This window comes from Arachis duranensis, chromosome 1, assembly GCF_000817695.3.
Source record: "Arachis duranensis cultivar V14167 chromosome 1, aradu.V14167.gnm2.J7QH, whole genome shotgun sequence".
NCBI lineage: Eukaryota > Viridiplantae > Streptophyta > Magnoliopsida > Fabales > Fabaceae > Arachis > Arachis duranensis.
The window spans coordinates 51764992-51779806 of record NC_029772.3 but is presented as its reverse complement, the minus strand read 5'-3'; the positions used below and the strand labels follow the sequence as shown (position 1 = coordinate 51779806).

The 14815-nt window shown below is 39.7% G+C and overlaps 1 long non-coding RNA gene across 1 annotated transcript; it reads right to left on the bottom strand.

Moving 5' to 3' along the window:
• Positions 1–9780: 9780 nt before the first annotated feature.
• Positions 9781–11098, bottom strand: LOC127744820 (uncharacterized). The gene is made up of 2 exons (XR_008005941.1): positions 10101–11098; positions 9781–9983 (listed from the first exon to the last, which is right to left on the bottom strand). It is a non-coding gene; the product is annotated as an uncharacterized LOC127744820 (long non-coding RNA).
• Between the last annotated feature and the right edge of the window lie 3717 nt (positions 11099–14815).

The following is a 14815-nucleotide window of genomic DNA, read 5'->3' as shown; positions in this document are numbered from 1 at the left end:
TTTCAACGCCTCTTCCCTTATCCAAGCTCTTTCTCGGATTTCTGGAAGTAAGTCGAGCTCTTCCCTTTGAAGTTGGGAATTGGCTTTTTCACTAAAATGGATTACTCTAGGTGATCCTTCTTTGATCTCCACTGGGATCATTGCCTCCATTCCATAAGCTAATCGGAAGGGTGACTCCTTTATCATGGAATGTGGAGTCGTTCGATATGCCCATAGGACTTGCGGAAGCTCCTCAGCCCAGGCTCCCTTTGCATCCTGTAATCTCCATTTTAACCCTGCTAATATAACTTTGTTAGCAGCTTCAGCTTGTCCATTGGCTTGGGGGTACTCAACAGAGGTGAATTGTTGGGCCGCTAGTTATCTCAAGCCTGCGTCTGTGAATTGGGTACCATTGTCTGTGGTGATGGAGTATGGAACTCCGAACCTTGTGACGATGTTTCTATATAGGAATTTCTAACTTCTTTGAGCTGTGACGTTGGCTAGGGGTTCTGCCTCGATCCATTTTGTGAAGTAGTCTATTCCTACTATGAGGAATTTGACTTGTCCTGATCCTTGAGGAAAAGGTCCGAGGAGATCGAGTCCCCATTTTGCGAATGGCCAAGGTGAGGTTACGCTAATGAGTTCTTCTGTCGGAGCGGTGTGAAAGTTGGCATGTTTCTGACATGGTGAACATGTCCTTACAAATTCTGTGGCTTCTTTTGTAGAGTTGGCCAATAAAATCCTGCCCGAAGTACTTTTTTGGCGAGTGCCTGTGCTCCGAGGTGATTGCCACAAATGCCACTGTGTACTTCTTCTAGGACATCTTTTGTGTTGGAAGTCGGCACGTATTTTAGCAATGGCATTGAAATCCCTCTTTTGTATAGAGTATTATTTATGATGGTATAGTATTGTGCTTTCCTTTTTAACCTCTTTGCATCTTTCTCATCTGTAGGGAGGGCTTCTGTTCTGAGGTAATTAATTATGGGAGTCATCCATCCCTGATCACGACCTGTTATGGCTAGGACTTTTTCTTCTTCTGAGATTGATGGGTTCTGTAGAATTTCTTGGATAAGGCTTCTATTGTTGCCTCCTGGTTTGGTGCTGGCTAGTTTTGAGAGTGCATTGGCCCGGGCATTTTGTTCTTGGGGTATGCGACGAATCTTATACTCTCCGAATTGTCCAAGTTGTTCCCTGGTTTTATCCAAGTATTTTTTCATAGTGGGATATTTGGCTTAGTAGCTTCCTGCTATTTGTGAAGTAACTACCTGTGAATCGCTGAAGATGATAAGCTTTTGAGCTCCAACCTCCCTAGCCAGCTTTAAACCAGCTAGTAGTGCCTCATATTCCGCTTGATTGTTTGAGGCAGGGAACCCAAATTTGAGGGAGAGTTCTATTTGGGTTCCCTGGTCGCTTTCAATTATTACGCCCGTGCCACTTCCTGTTTTATTTGAGGAGCCATCCACATATAGATTCTATTCTGTGAGGATTTCTGGTGTGTCTGTGAATTCTACAATGAAGTCGGCCAGATATTGAGATTTGATGGCCGTCTGAGCTTCGAATTGAAGGTCGAATTCGGACAACTCGATTGCCCATTGCAAGATTCTGCCTGCCAAGTCTATTTTCTGTAAGATCCCTTTTATGGGCTGGTTGGTCCGAACTTTAATGGTGTGATACTGGAAATATGGGCGAAGTCGTTGAGATGTTATTATGAGAGCGTAAGCGAACTTTTCTATTTCTTGGTAGTTCAGCTCGGATCCTTATAATGCTTTGCTGATAAAGTATATGGGTTGTTGTCTGCTGTTGTCTTCTCGGACCAGTGCTGAAGCTATTGCCCAATTTCCCACCGCGAGGTACAACATGAGTGGTTCCCCTTCCTGTGGCTGACTTAGTATAGGTGGCCGTCCCAGGAATCTTTTGAAGTCTTGGAAGGGGAGAGATCTTATTGCTGATTCGGCCAGGAATTTGGACAAGGCTGCCAACCTCCCGTTGAGTTGTTGTACCTCTTTGACATAAGTCGGATTTTTCATGTCAAGTATGGCCCTGCACTTGTCCGGGTTTGCCTCGATTCCTCTCTATGTGATCATAAAATCCAAGAATTTACCAGCTTCTATAGCGAAGGTACATTTTTCAAGATTGAGTCGCATGCCGTGTCATCTTATAGTGTTGAATACTTGTGTTAGGTCGGATAATAACATCTCTTCGTTTTGCGTCTTTACTAACATATCGTCTACGTAGACCTCCATGATCTTTTTGATGTGATCCAAAAAAAACTTTGTTCATTAATCTTTGGTAAGTGGCTCCCGCGTTTTTAAGACCGAAGGGCATAACAATGTAGCAGTAATTTGCTTTTGGGGTTAAGAATGAGGTTTTTTCTTGGTCGGGTGGGTACATTGGGATTTGGTTATATCCCGAGTATGCATCCATGAAGGAGAGGTATTTATATCCGGAGGAGGCATCTACCAGAGCGTCGATGTTTGGGAGCATATAAGGATCTTTCAGGCAGGCTTTGTTGAGATCGGTATAGTCAGTGCACATTCTCCACTTCCCGTTTGACTTTTTTACCAATACGACATTAGCAAGCCATAGCGGGTATTTGACTTCTCTTATGAAACCTGCCTCTAGTAGAGCTCGTACCTGTTCTTCCACAGCTTGAGAGTGTTATGGTCCTAGCTTTCTACGGCTTTATTGTACTGGCCGAGATCCTGGATAGACTACTAGCTTGTGGCACATTAGTTTAGGATCTATGTCTGGCATGTCTACGGCCTTCCACGCAAAGAGGTCGGCGTTGTCTCGTAGAAACTGTATGAGTGATTCTTTTATGTCTCCTTTTAGGAGTGTGCCGATATTGGTTGTTTGGTCCAGGGTATCCCCGATCTAGATTTTCTCTATTTCTCCTTCAGGTTGTGGGCGGAGCTCTTCCCGCCTCTGAACTCCACCGAGATCAATTGTGTAGAATTCTTCTCCTCTGCCTCTGAGGTTTAGACTTTCGTTGTAACAGCGGCGCACCATCTTCTGATCTGCCTTTATCGTGGCTATTCCTCCTGTAGTTGGGAACTTCATGCATAGATGCGGAGTCGAGACTATTGTGCCGAGCTGATTTAACGTTGTCCGACCTATTAGGGCATTGTAAGCGAAACTTACGTCAACTACGATGTAATCTACTTTGATCGTTCTTGACTGACTTCCTTTTCTGAAAGTTGTGTAGAGCGAGATGTATCCCATCAGTTGTACTGGGGTATCTCCTAGCCCGAACAGGCTGTCCGGATATGCTCTGAGTTCTTTTTCTTCCAAGCCGAGTTTGTCGAAAGCAGTTTTGAATAAGATATCGGCGGAGCTCCCCTGATCTATCAATGTGCGGTAAAGATTTGCGTTTGCCAGTATAATAGTGATGACCATGGGATCGTCATGCCCTGATGCGACGCCGGATGCGTCTTCCTTGGTAAAAGTGATTGCCGGGATGTCGGGTGCTTCCTCCTTTCCTGCGACGTGATATATGTCTTTGAGATGTCTTTTACGAGATGATTTGGAGATTCCTCCCCTGGCAAATCCGTCGTGTATCATGTGGACATGCCTTTCTGGCGTTCGAGATGATCGCGCGGTTGGTCTGACATCTTCTGCTCTTCTTCTTTTTCTTTGTTCATCATCATGGGTGGCCAGATATCGATCTAGCTTTCCTTCTCGTACGAGCTTTTCTATGAAATTTTTTAAGTCGAAACACTCATTAGTGGAGTTCCCACGGATTCGATGGTATTCACAATATTCAGCCCGGATTCCTCCTCCTTTTTTGCCTTTGAGTGGTCGAGCTGGTGGTATTTTTTCCGTGTTGCAAACCTCTCTGTATACATCCACAAGAGACACCCGAAAAGGGGTGTAATTGTGGTATTTTTATTTTCTCTCCATGTCGATCTTTCTTTTTTCTGGAATCTTTGTCTTTATCCCGGGGGTGAACCCGGCTTTCGAGGTCTCTTCTAATCGGGAGTTTTCCTCCATGTTGATGTACTTTTTCGCTCGTTTCTGCACCTCATTCAGAGATGTGGGGTACTTCTTTGATATAGATTGACTAAAGGGCCCTTCTCGCAAGCCATTAATGAGGCCCATAATAGCAGCTTCTGTTGGCAGGTTCTGTATATCCATGCATGTCTTGTTGAATCTCTCCATGTAGTTGCGTAGGGTTTCCCGTTTTCCTTGTCTGATTCCCAGCAAGCTTGGAGCATATTTAGCTTTGTCCTTTTGGATGAAAAATCTGGCCAGGAATTTCTTAGCCATGTCATCAAAACTTGAGATGGACCTAGGAGGCAGGTTGTCGAACCATCTAATTACTGTTTTTGTTAAAGTAGTTGGAAAGGCTTTGCAACGATCTACATCTGAGGCGTCGGTGAGATACATTCTGCTTCTGAAGTTGCTGAGATGATGGTTGGGATCTGTAGTGCCGTCGTATAAGGTCATGTCTGGGAGTTTAAAGTCCTTTGGGATTTTCGTCTTCATGATTTCCTTGGTGAATGGATCTTGCTCCTTGCGGTTGCTATCTTCAGGAGTGGATCGGCTGGCTTTCGTCTTGACATCGGCCTCAAGTTTTAGGAGTTTGTTTTCCAATTCCCGGCGTCGCCTTATTACCCTTTGTAGATCCTTCTAGGCCTCTCGTTGGCGTAGGGCTTCTTCCTCAAGTTGTTTTAACCGGTCTTGAAATGCATCCATGGCTCCCTCGTTTGGGGAGTTCTTCTTGTTGTTGTTTTGGGAAGTATCTTTTTGGGGTGGTGTCCACGTTTTTATGCGGCGTTCTTTCCTCTAGATCTGAGATGTGGTCGTTGTCATGGTCGTCCGCCATGGTGATGGGATGACTTCAGGGTTCCACGGCAACGGCGCCAATGTTCCGAGGGTTACCTGAAACTGTAGGTCGATCTCGGACGAGATCTTTTATGTTGGTCGGAGCTGTGGAGTCCGATCTGATGGACTTTGTAGTGGTGCTGATCCTTCGTCCCCGGAGAGTGGGGGTACTTGCAAGGGACTCCGATGCTTAAGTTAGCAAGGGTATTAAGCAGGTATTGAGTAGAATCAGAGTATGAGTTATTCCTGGGTGCTCCAGCGTATTTATAATAGTGTAGAGTGACCTTTGCAGATAAGATAAGTTAGTTATCTTATCTTTTATCTTTATCTTTATCTTTCATGGGAACCGCCCTTATCTCTATAGGCTTGGGCTGCCTTTGGATTGGGGTCATGTTCCTCTATTTGGGCCCTTTATTGGGCTTTCCTGTGATTTGGCTGAGCTCTTTGAGAGGAGGTCGGTTTGTCCTGACCTGAAGAGGTCGGTCGCTTTGTCTGTAGAACATCCCGGGTCGGACAGCTCAACCCAAGGTATGAACACTAATCAAAGACTAGATTTAGTGAACCCTAAGCCAACTAGCAATTTTCAATCACCAATCAACAAAAGAATTTTGATAACTCAAGAGTCTCTAAATAATCAATCCAAGTCAAGAACATAAAAATCTAAATTAAAATCCTCCCAAGCATTTTATCAAACACTTGGAAGGCACAAAATAAAAACATAGGAAATTAACAAAGGATATTAAACCTAAACAACCAATTGCAAGCATCAATGACTAATAATTAAAGAGAGTAACTATAAACATAGAAAACATAAATTGCATTAAAAGAAATCAAGCGTAACAAGAGCTCATAAACATAAAAATGGCGAAAAAGGGAACTTAACAAGATAAGAAGATGACGTAAAGTGTTAGAACAAATAAAAATAAGAGAAAACTAAATTAAAGGAACATTGAACCTGAACCTAAGGAGGAATTGAAAGAAGAAACCCTAAATCTAGAGAAAGGAGAGAGCCTCTCTCTCTCTAGAATTCTACATCTAAAACCTAATTTGTGTGAATGAAAATTAAATGATGGATTATTCCTCCCTTTTGTCCCATTCTGCAGCCTCTGATCTTCATTTTTGGGCTTGAAATTGGGTCCAAATCATAGAAAAAATAGAAAAAAATAGAAAGAATTTACCATGGTGGGGTGTCTCCCACCTAGAACTTTTAGTTAAAGTCCTTAAGTTGGACATTTGGTAAGGTCCTTGTCATGGTGACTTGTGCTTGAACTCATCTTGAAATTTCCACCAACGCTTGGACTTCCAATAAGCTCCAAAATTTCCAAGTGAATTCACCAAGTCTTGATAAATTTCTTTACAAGTTTTGAGCTCCCAAAGTTGGTCCTCTTGTATGCTAGGATCCCAAATCTTGTTTCTACATCCGTCTTTAAGCAAATCATATTTGTTCCAACCGGGTGGCAAGCAATCCGAATTCTCAATGAAGTGCCAAACTCTTCTCTTAGATCCAATCAATTGATCACTAGTCCAACCCTTGCATCTAGCTCTTGAAATCTCAACCTTGATGAGCCTTGATTTGCAACTCCAACCATTAAACATCCTTCTCTTACGCTTAATTCCACAAAGCCTCCTAAGTTGGACATCTGTTTCAAGCATACCATACTCAAGTGGGATAATAAAGCTAATAGAGATAAGTTTTACCCACTCAAATGAAGGAGTGAACAGTAACCTAGGTAGAGAAGTCTCCAATGATCTTGACAAAGTATATTCAACTCCCATCCAACCTTGTCGAAGGAATTCCACCTCAATGTTGCTTTCAATTCCATCGGGAGAAGGTTCTTCAAATTCAAGGGGTTCACTTGTGGATGCACATTCATTATTAGGAGGGCTTAATTCATAATTATCATCACCAAGGGAACTTGCCTCTTGATTGATTCCATCCAATTTTTCATAGGGAACATACCTTGGAGGTTGTACACTACCCTCCTCAACATTAATTTCAAGCTTCTTGGAGGAATACTCTACAACTCTAGATTCCCATGGAGGTTCCGCATCTCTTAAATCTTCAACCACTTCTTCCTCGTCTTTGACAATCATAGCTTCTTAAAAATTGTTCTAACACAAAGCAACATTCCTTATTTTTCATCGGAGTTTCCAATCTCTCCTTCATGCTATGATCTTCAATTGATTCTCCACATGTGGCCATGGGAGTGCTTTGAGTGTTCAAACATTGGGAGGCTAATCGATTTATTACCTCGGCCAAGGCGGCCATGAATTCTAGTACCTCCCTTTTCATCTCTTCTTACCCTTGAAGAAGAAGAACAAGGGTGTTATCCATTGGAGATTAGGGTAGATAGGAGGGTTCATTGTTTGGAAGAAAGGGTTCATGATAAGAAGGTGGTTCTTCTTGGTAAGGGTATGGAGGTGGTGTATATTGAGGTGGTTCTTCGGAGTAATTGAGTTGGAATTGTGGTGGCTATATGCATGGTTCATATGGCTCATAAGGTGTTTGGTATGGTGGATATAGGTTAGGGTCATATGAAAGTGTTTGGTGGTAGGGGGCTTGTGAGTATGGTTGAGTACTATATTGAGGAGGGGGTTCATAAGCATATGGTGGTGGTTGCTGATAATCAAAAGGGGGTTCACCGTAACCATAACCATTGTCTTGGTATGCATCTTGGGATGGCTCTTGCTCATACTAAGTTAGAGGAGGTTGTTGCCAAGTGTAACACCCTAACTATCAAAATGTCACGCTTTCGGCTGCGCCACTCTGATAGCTCGAGCATTACGATGACTCTTCTAATATTTAATACTAAAATATGAGCCTGTTTAAAACTTAAAACCGCATAACCTTTCCTAAACACTTTTTTGTTGAAAACATAAACAAGAAATAACGAATAAATAGAAAAAGGAATATAACTCTTCTGAAGCTTCGTCGTCCATATCTTGAAAAGGAATAACCTGTAGGGGAGTGAGAATGTTGTCCTTGCTTGTTTTCACTATAAGATTACAGAAATTGCTATAACAAGATACGTAAAATAAAAAAATTATTCTTAGAATACAGTGATCATTGTTCGTCTTATGAGTCTTTCCAAAAACCTTGAGTACACAACCGAAATCCAAAAATCCCTTTTTGAAAACTTGGTAAATTTCTCAAATAATTTAAAACAAAACCTTTTTCCTTTCTTGTAAAATATGAAAAGTTTTTCCTAGATAGTATGAATGATCAACATGTCCCAAACATAGGTCCAATTAAGTCTATGCTGTAAGAGTTTGATTTTTCATACTTTGCTAGCCCACATCCATGAAAGCAGTTACCTATGCGGTATAAATGACCATCCCGGTCCAAGCATAGGTTCATTAAGTCTTTGCTGAACCAGTCAGATACTTTATACAAAACTAGAACTCAATATACCAATCATGGCCTCAAGCCCATCCAATCCAACACGGCCCCCGGCCCAAACAACTCAATCATCAATCAATTCATCACAAGCCAACAATTAGCATAATTATTCACATAGGCAAACCAGTTATAATATGCACACCCAAACAATATCACATAAATACAAATGATGAATGTCTGCCCTACTGGCTGTGATATCACATTGTCGGTTCAACTGCCAACCCGACACATCTCCATGGAGAGGTTGCCCCTCAGAATCATGGTATGGGAACCCCCGAGATATAGTGCTCGGATCACTATCCAGGGTTTTGCGCCTGTACGCTCTGATGATCCGAAGAGATGCGAGTGGGATCTATTGCCACCGACCTCACATCTAAGCGCAAGCGGGACGAACCACCGCCCTTATGCCGCCGCCACTACCTCGACAGGCGGGATCCAACCTCAGCCCCTGCCAGGCGCATAGCGTTTCATAATCTCCATATAAAACAGTATTCTAGTGGTTTTTCATAAAAGCATTTTCAACACATCAATCAAGCTCAATATCTTACTTCGAAATCATTCTTGACCCATTTACTTTTAAATAACAACCGTATTCTATTCAAGAATCACTTTTCAAAATCGAGTCACTTTCCACATCTTCCCAACACTTCCAAACAATCACAAAACCATGCCAATTTAAAATCTATTTGAAAGACTCAAAATCATTCATTCCTAAATCAAGATTTGGTCGTAAAATTCCTCAACAGAGTCTCAAGACTTTAGGGAAGAATAACCTAACTCATTTCTTGAATTCCTTGGAAACCTTCGAAACTTTAACATCTTGATTTGAATAAATAGGATAAAATTTAAACCAAAACCAAATCGTGTTTCCAATTGTTCCGAACCAATTTCAAAGCCAACCAAACTTAAGCCAAAACCAAATCATTTTTAAACCAAAAACCAATTTCAGTTTCATTCTTAAATCTGTTTCCAAAAGCTCAGGAATTGTTTCAGTTTTACTGAGTCAAGGTTTCCAAAAATACTCCAAACTTTTCTTAAAACGTCATAAAGTGAAATTAGTTAATCAAAATCCAAGTTCGTTTTAAATCCATTAAAACTCCATCAAATTTGCTTATTTAATCAACTTCCAAAACATAATTATTTTCATCCTTAAATTGACTTTAAAACCTAATTCTTTTCTAAAATAATTTACATTCAAAATAATAATGTAATTTTCTTAATAAAAGGATTCAATCTAATTCTTTTATCGGTAATACGGTTCAAGGCATAATCCGTTCCTTTTCAAAATACCATTTTAAATAAGGTCTCGGATTTCATAGAAATTTCGGAAGCATCTCTCCTAAAACTTGAACTCTACTACCCTTTCCGGGTTCCAACCAAACCAATCATCAATCTTTCTTGATAGGTTCAAAACCCAATTCAGTTTCCAACAAACATAACTCAGATTTTTCAGACTATCAAAATCATTTCAATCAACAATTCTAAAAGTCTCCAGTTTATCAAAATCAGACGTTATTTCACTCAAGAACACAACCATATTCATCCAAGACATAATTAGACAATTCATAAGACTCACATAATCACTAGAAATACATTTCGCTCAACATATCTATTTACAACAATTTCCAGTTTGAAATATATCAGTTTGTACAAAAAGCCCCTACCTCGATACGTTGAAATCACAACCCAAACTCGTTAACCAACTCCTTTCGTCTCGACCCGAAATCACTGATAATCAAAATCTCAGCTCCAAGCCACTTTCGCAATAACCATAGCAACACTAATCCCAACATACAATAATCAGGACTCGACCCCACGTTATCAAAACTTATATTCATTAACCAAACATAACAAAATACTAATGTGAGGCCTTCTGAAACATAAATAATTATTGAACTGGCAAAACGAAGCAGCCGCGAGCTCTGAGCACGTCACGCAGCATCGATACACAACCCTACGACTGATAACGCCACAACACCTCAGCCTAATTTATCAAAACAATAATCTAAAGAGCTTTCAAATCGAAATGCTTACGGAACGAAGAAGGAATGGCTAAACTGAAATAACGGCGGTCTCCGAACCGGTTTGGCACCAGCCCCGGTAACCACCTTGAGTGGCAGCGGCGACCAGCTCTCTGGCGACGATACTGAAACTAATCATACAACAACAATGAAGCCTTCAGAAACCCAAAGGAAACGAAGACCAACTTAAACCCTTGCCAGCAAGATTTTCTGACGACGGCGGCGAGGTTATCAGGCGGCCAGAACTCCGGCGACGATAGCGATAAGGGATCTCAGTAATGGCAGAGGCTTTTCTTGGCTACCGAAGTTCGGTCATGGTGGCGCAGCTCCCGGCGGCAGCAGCAACAGCAAGGCACTAACGACAGCGATAGAGATGGTGAGAAACGGCAGATCTGATGGTAACGCAAGCTCCCTTTCTCCTTCGCGAACGGCGATGGCGTCGGGCAGCAAGGAGGATGAATGGAGGTGGCGCAGGCAACGGGACGCGGCAGTGAACTCCTTCTGCGGTGACTCCCTCGCGAGCCTTCTCTCTCTCTGTCCGATCTATCTCTCTCAATTCGTGCTCACCGGCATAGGCAAGATGGAGCCGACAGAACCCAACAGTGATAGCTCTCCATCGCGGATCTTGGCTCGTGCTCGCCTCTTCTCACTCTTCCATGGTTGCTGCTCTATCACTCTCCTCGGTTCCAACCTCCTGGCGGCGTCACGACGGCGGCGTCGGTGGCAGTGACGCCCACCGGTGCCGCCTCCCTTCTTGCTTCCTCTCTTTCCCCTCCGGTCCTCCCCCTCTTCTCTATTTCCCTTTCTGTCTTTCTTTCTTTCTTTCTGAAGCAGTTGTAGGTTAGGGTTTGGGGAAAGGGTGGCTACGCTGAGAAAAGAGTGAGGGTGGGTTAGGGTAGTAAATTAGGGTTTGTGGTTAAAATTAGGTATAAGGATAGTTTGGTAATTTTAATAAAATTGGAGCATAAAGTATTAATATTTGAAAAACTAATTAAATCTCTAAAATTACTTTGAAATATTATTTGTGGTATAAAAACACTAATTGATTTCCAATCAATTTCTCTAATCGAAAATACATAGTAATATTATTAATTTTCTTTATCCTTAAAACTTAACGTATTGAATGATATAAATATAACTGATCTAAAATCAAACCATGAAAAATTCTTATTATTTCATAACTACCAACTTTGCAATTTAAATATATAAAATAACTCAATAATTTTAAAATTAGATGAAATTCTAATTTAAATAGCCAAACCACCTTATTTTTGAAATTCTAAGACTTTAAATTGTAAATAGTAAAATAATCCATAATTATAGAATTTGGATAAAAATCTTAATTTATCTCAAATCCGATTAATCAAAACTGCCTTTAATTATTTTCAAAAAATAATTTCCTAAAAATAAAACTGTAAATAAATATATGGTTTGAGATTAGTTCAAAATAGGACTTTTCAAAAGTCTTGGGTCTTACACAAAGAGGGTTGTCCATAAACATGAGGCTCTTCCCACCTTTGATTGTCCCATCATTGATACATGTTCTCATTTTAGTTTCCATTCTCTACAACATAATTTGAACCAAACTCATAGCCAAAGGGGTGAGAATTCATAGTAACAAGAGAAAATAAAAACAAAAACTAACAAAAATTAACGAAAAAAACTCCTAAACTGTCAACAACTAACAAAGAAACAAAAGGCAAACATATTCAAAATATTCACAATAACCAATAATAAGGCACACATTTGCAATTCTCCGACAACGGCGCCAACATTTGATGAAGAAAAAATGTCGATAAAGATTTTCACAAAAATGATCGCGTTGCAAGTATAGTTCTAAACCAACAATTAAACCTCGGTCAATATTTAATTTGTTTGTCACAAATACAAACCCAATAAAAACAAACCGAAGTATTCAAACATTGGGTCGTCTCTCAAGGAATTGTAGGGAAGTGTACTTATAATTGGTTTTGAAAAAAGTATTTTTGGAATTTTTGTGATAAGAGACAAGTAATGTAAATAACAAGGAAATAAAATAACAACTAAGAAAAGTCCTAGCAAGGATTGAGAATTAAAATTCCTATCCTCATTATCATCATCAATTGTGATGCTAATTGCCTTTTACTTTCACTTAGTTAATCTCTAACAATGAAAGAAAGTCAAGTAAGCAAAATCAACTTAAGTTCACAAATCCTAATCAAAGACTAGATTTAGTGAAGTCTAAGCCAACTAGCAATTTTCAATCACCAATCAACAAAAGAATTTTGATAACTCAAGAGTCTCTAAATAATCAATCCAAGTCAAGAACATAAAAATCTAAATTAAAATCCTCCCAAACATTTTATCAAACACTTGGAAGGCATAAAATAAAAACATAGGAAATTAACGAGGGATATTAAACCTAAACAACCAATTGCAAGCATCAATGACTAATAATTAAAGAGAGTAACTATAAACATAGAAAATATAAATTGCATTAAAAGAAATCAAACATAACAAGAGCTCATAAACATAAAAATGGTAAAAAAGAGAAATTAACAAGATAAAAAGATGAACTAAAGTGCTAGAATAAATAAAAGTAAGAAAAAACTAAATTAAAAGAACATTGAACCTGAACCTAAGGATGAACTGAACGAAGAAATCCTAAATCTAGAGAGAGGATAGAGCCTTCCTCTCTAGAATTCTACTTTTAAAACCTAATGTGTGTGAATGAAAAGTGAATGATGGATGATTCCTCCCTTTCGTCCCACTCTGTAGCCTCTAATCTTATTTTCGGGCTTGAAACTGGGTCCAAATCAGCCCAGAAATTGCCCTCAGCGATTTCTGTTAAGTGCAGTACGTGACACTCTGTCACGCGTACCCGTCACCCACGCGTACGTGTCGTTGAAAGAATTCCTATTCACACGTCACTACCAGCTTCTGAAATTCTCAATTTTTTGTGTTCCTTTCACTTTTGCATGCTTCCTTTCAATCTTCTAAGTCGTTCCTGCCCTATAAAACTTGAAAACACTTAACAAACACATCACGGCATCGAATGGTAATAAAAGAGGATTAAAACTTAGCAATTTTAAGGCCAAAGAAGTATGTTTTCAATCATAGCACAACATTAGGAAGGATATGTAAAACATGCGAATTATGTGAATAGGTGTGAGAATAATGGATAAAATATGCTCAATTTAATCCAAATAAACTGTAAAATAGCGATTTATCAAAGAGGAGGATGAGTCGGATTGGAAATAACCTTAACCAATCCAGAAGCATCTGAATCCGATTTGGAGGGAGAAGGGAGATCACCTGTTTTGCTGACCTCCTTCAGCTGGATGATTTAGGCAACAACATTCTTTTTAGCTATACAGAGAGTCTTCAGGGTGGCCGACTTACTAGTCATCTTTTCTGTAAAGCCAACAAGTCGGATTGAATAAGCTCACAAATTGTCAATAATAAAAATATCTACAAAATGTAAAGAAACAGTACCTACCTTAGAACGAACATAGCTTGGTTTTCCTAGTAAAAATTTCTTGGTGTCGAGATTAGGAGTTCGGCCCTAACACTCCTGGAACAAGGCAGCTACACACTCTTCTACCGCCTTCATGTCATCAAGATTATACTTAACAACTGTGGGGTTCTCCTTCCATTACAAGCTAAAAAGGACTTCATTCCTTTCATTGAGAAAGAAAGGTCGGACACCCTCGGTAGATCAGATTTTAAAGAAATAGTTTTTGGAGTCATGGAAAGAATCATCAAAAATGGTAAAGACCTTCCTCCCATGAACAGCTCGGAAGGAGATCCAGCCCTGTTTCTTAGAATTAAATGGTTTGGTAAGCTGAAAAAGATAAAAGAAAACTTTCGAAGAAAGAGGAAGGTCGAGTTCACGGCGAAGTAGCTAATAGATTTTCAGAAAGCCGCAAGAATTGGGATGGAGTTGAGAAAGAAAAACTTTATAAAGACATAGAATCTCATATTCAAACTCAGTAAAAGAAAGGCTTACCCCCTAGCCTAGTAAAAAATACTCATACATGTAAATAAAATAGCGTTCCAACTTGTCAAGTCGGGGAAAACAGATTCTTTCCTCAGGATCGGCTACTACAATCTCATATTTATTTTCATCTTTCCGATCTCTACACAACCTGTACTATCTATAGGGAAGAAATGATACCATTTGGGGTAGGGATGTCTGCAGATCGGATCGGATATGGTCAAAAATTCGATCCGATCCGCATTAAAATCATCGGATCGGATATCGGATATATCCGCAAAACACAAAAATAATTTTAAAAGCTTATTTTTATTAAAAAATATCAATAAAATTCATTTTTCTATTCTTTTAAATATGTTTACTCTTAAAATAATATTAAACATACTTTTCTTAAATAATAAATTAAAATAATATAACATATATGATAATTATTAATTGAAATAAAACATAAAAAGAATATTTACTTATTTATTTCTTTAATTTTGCGGATACACGGATATGCGGATACCAACACAAAATTCGCAATCCGATCTGATTAGTGTGCGGATCCGATCCGATCCGATCCGAAAGCCTTACGGATCGGATCCATATCCGCAATTTTTGGATCGGATTCGG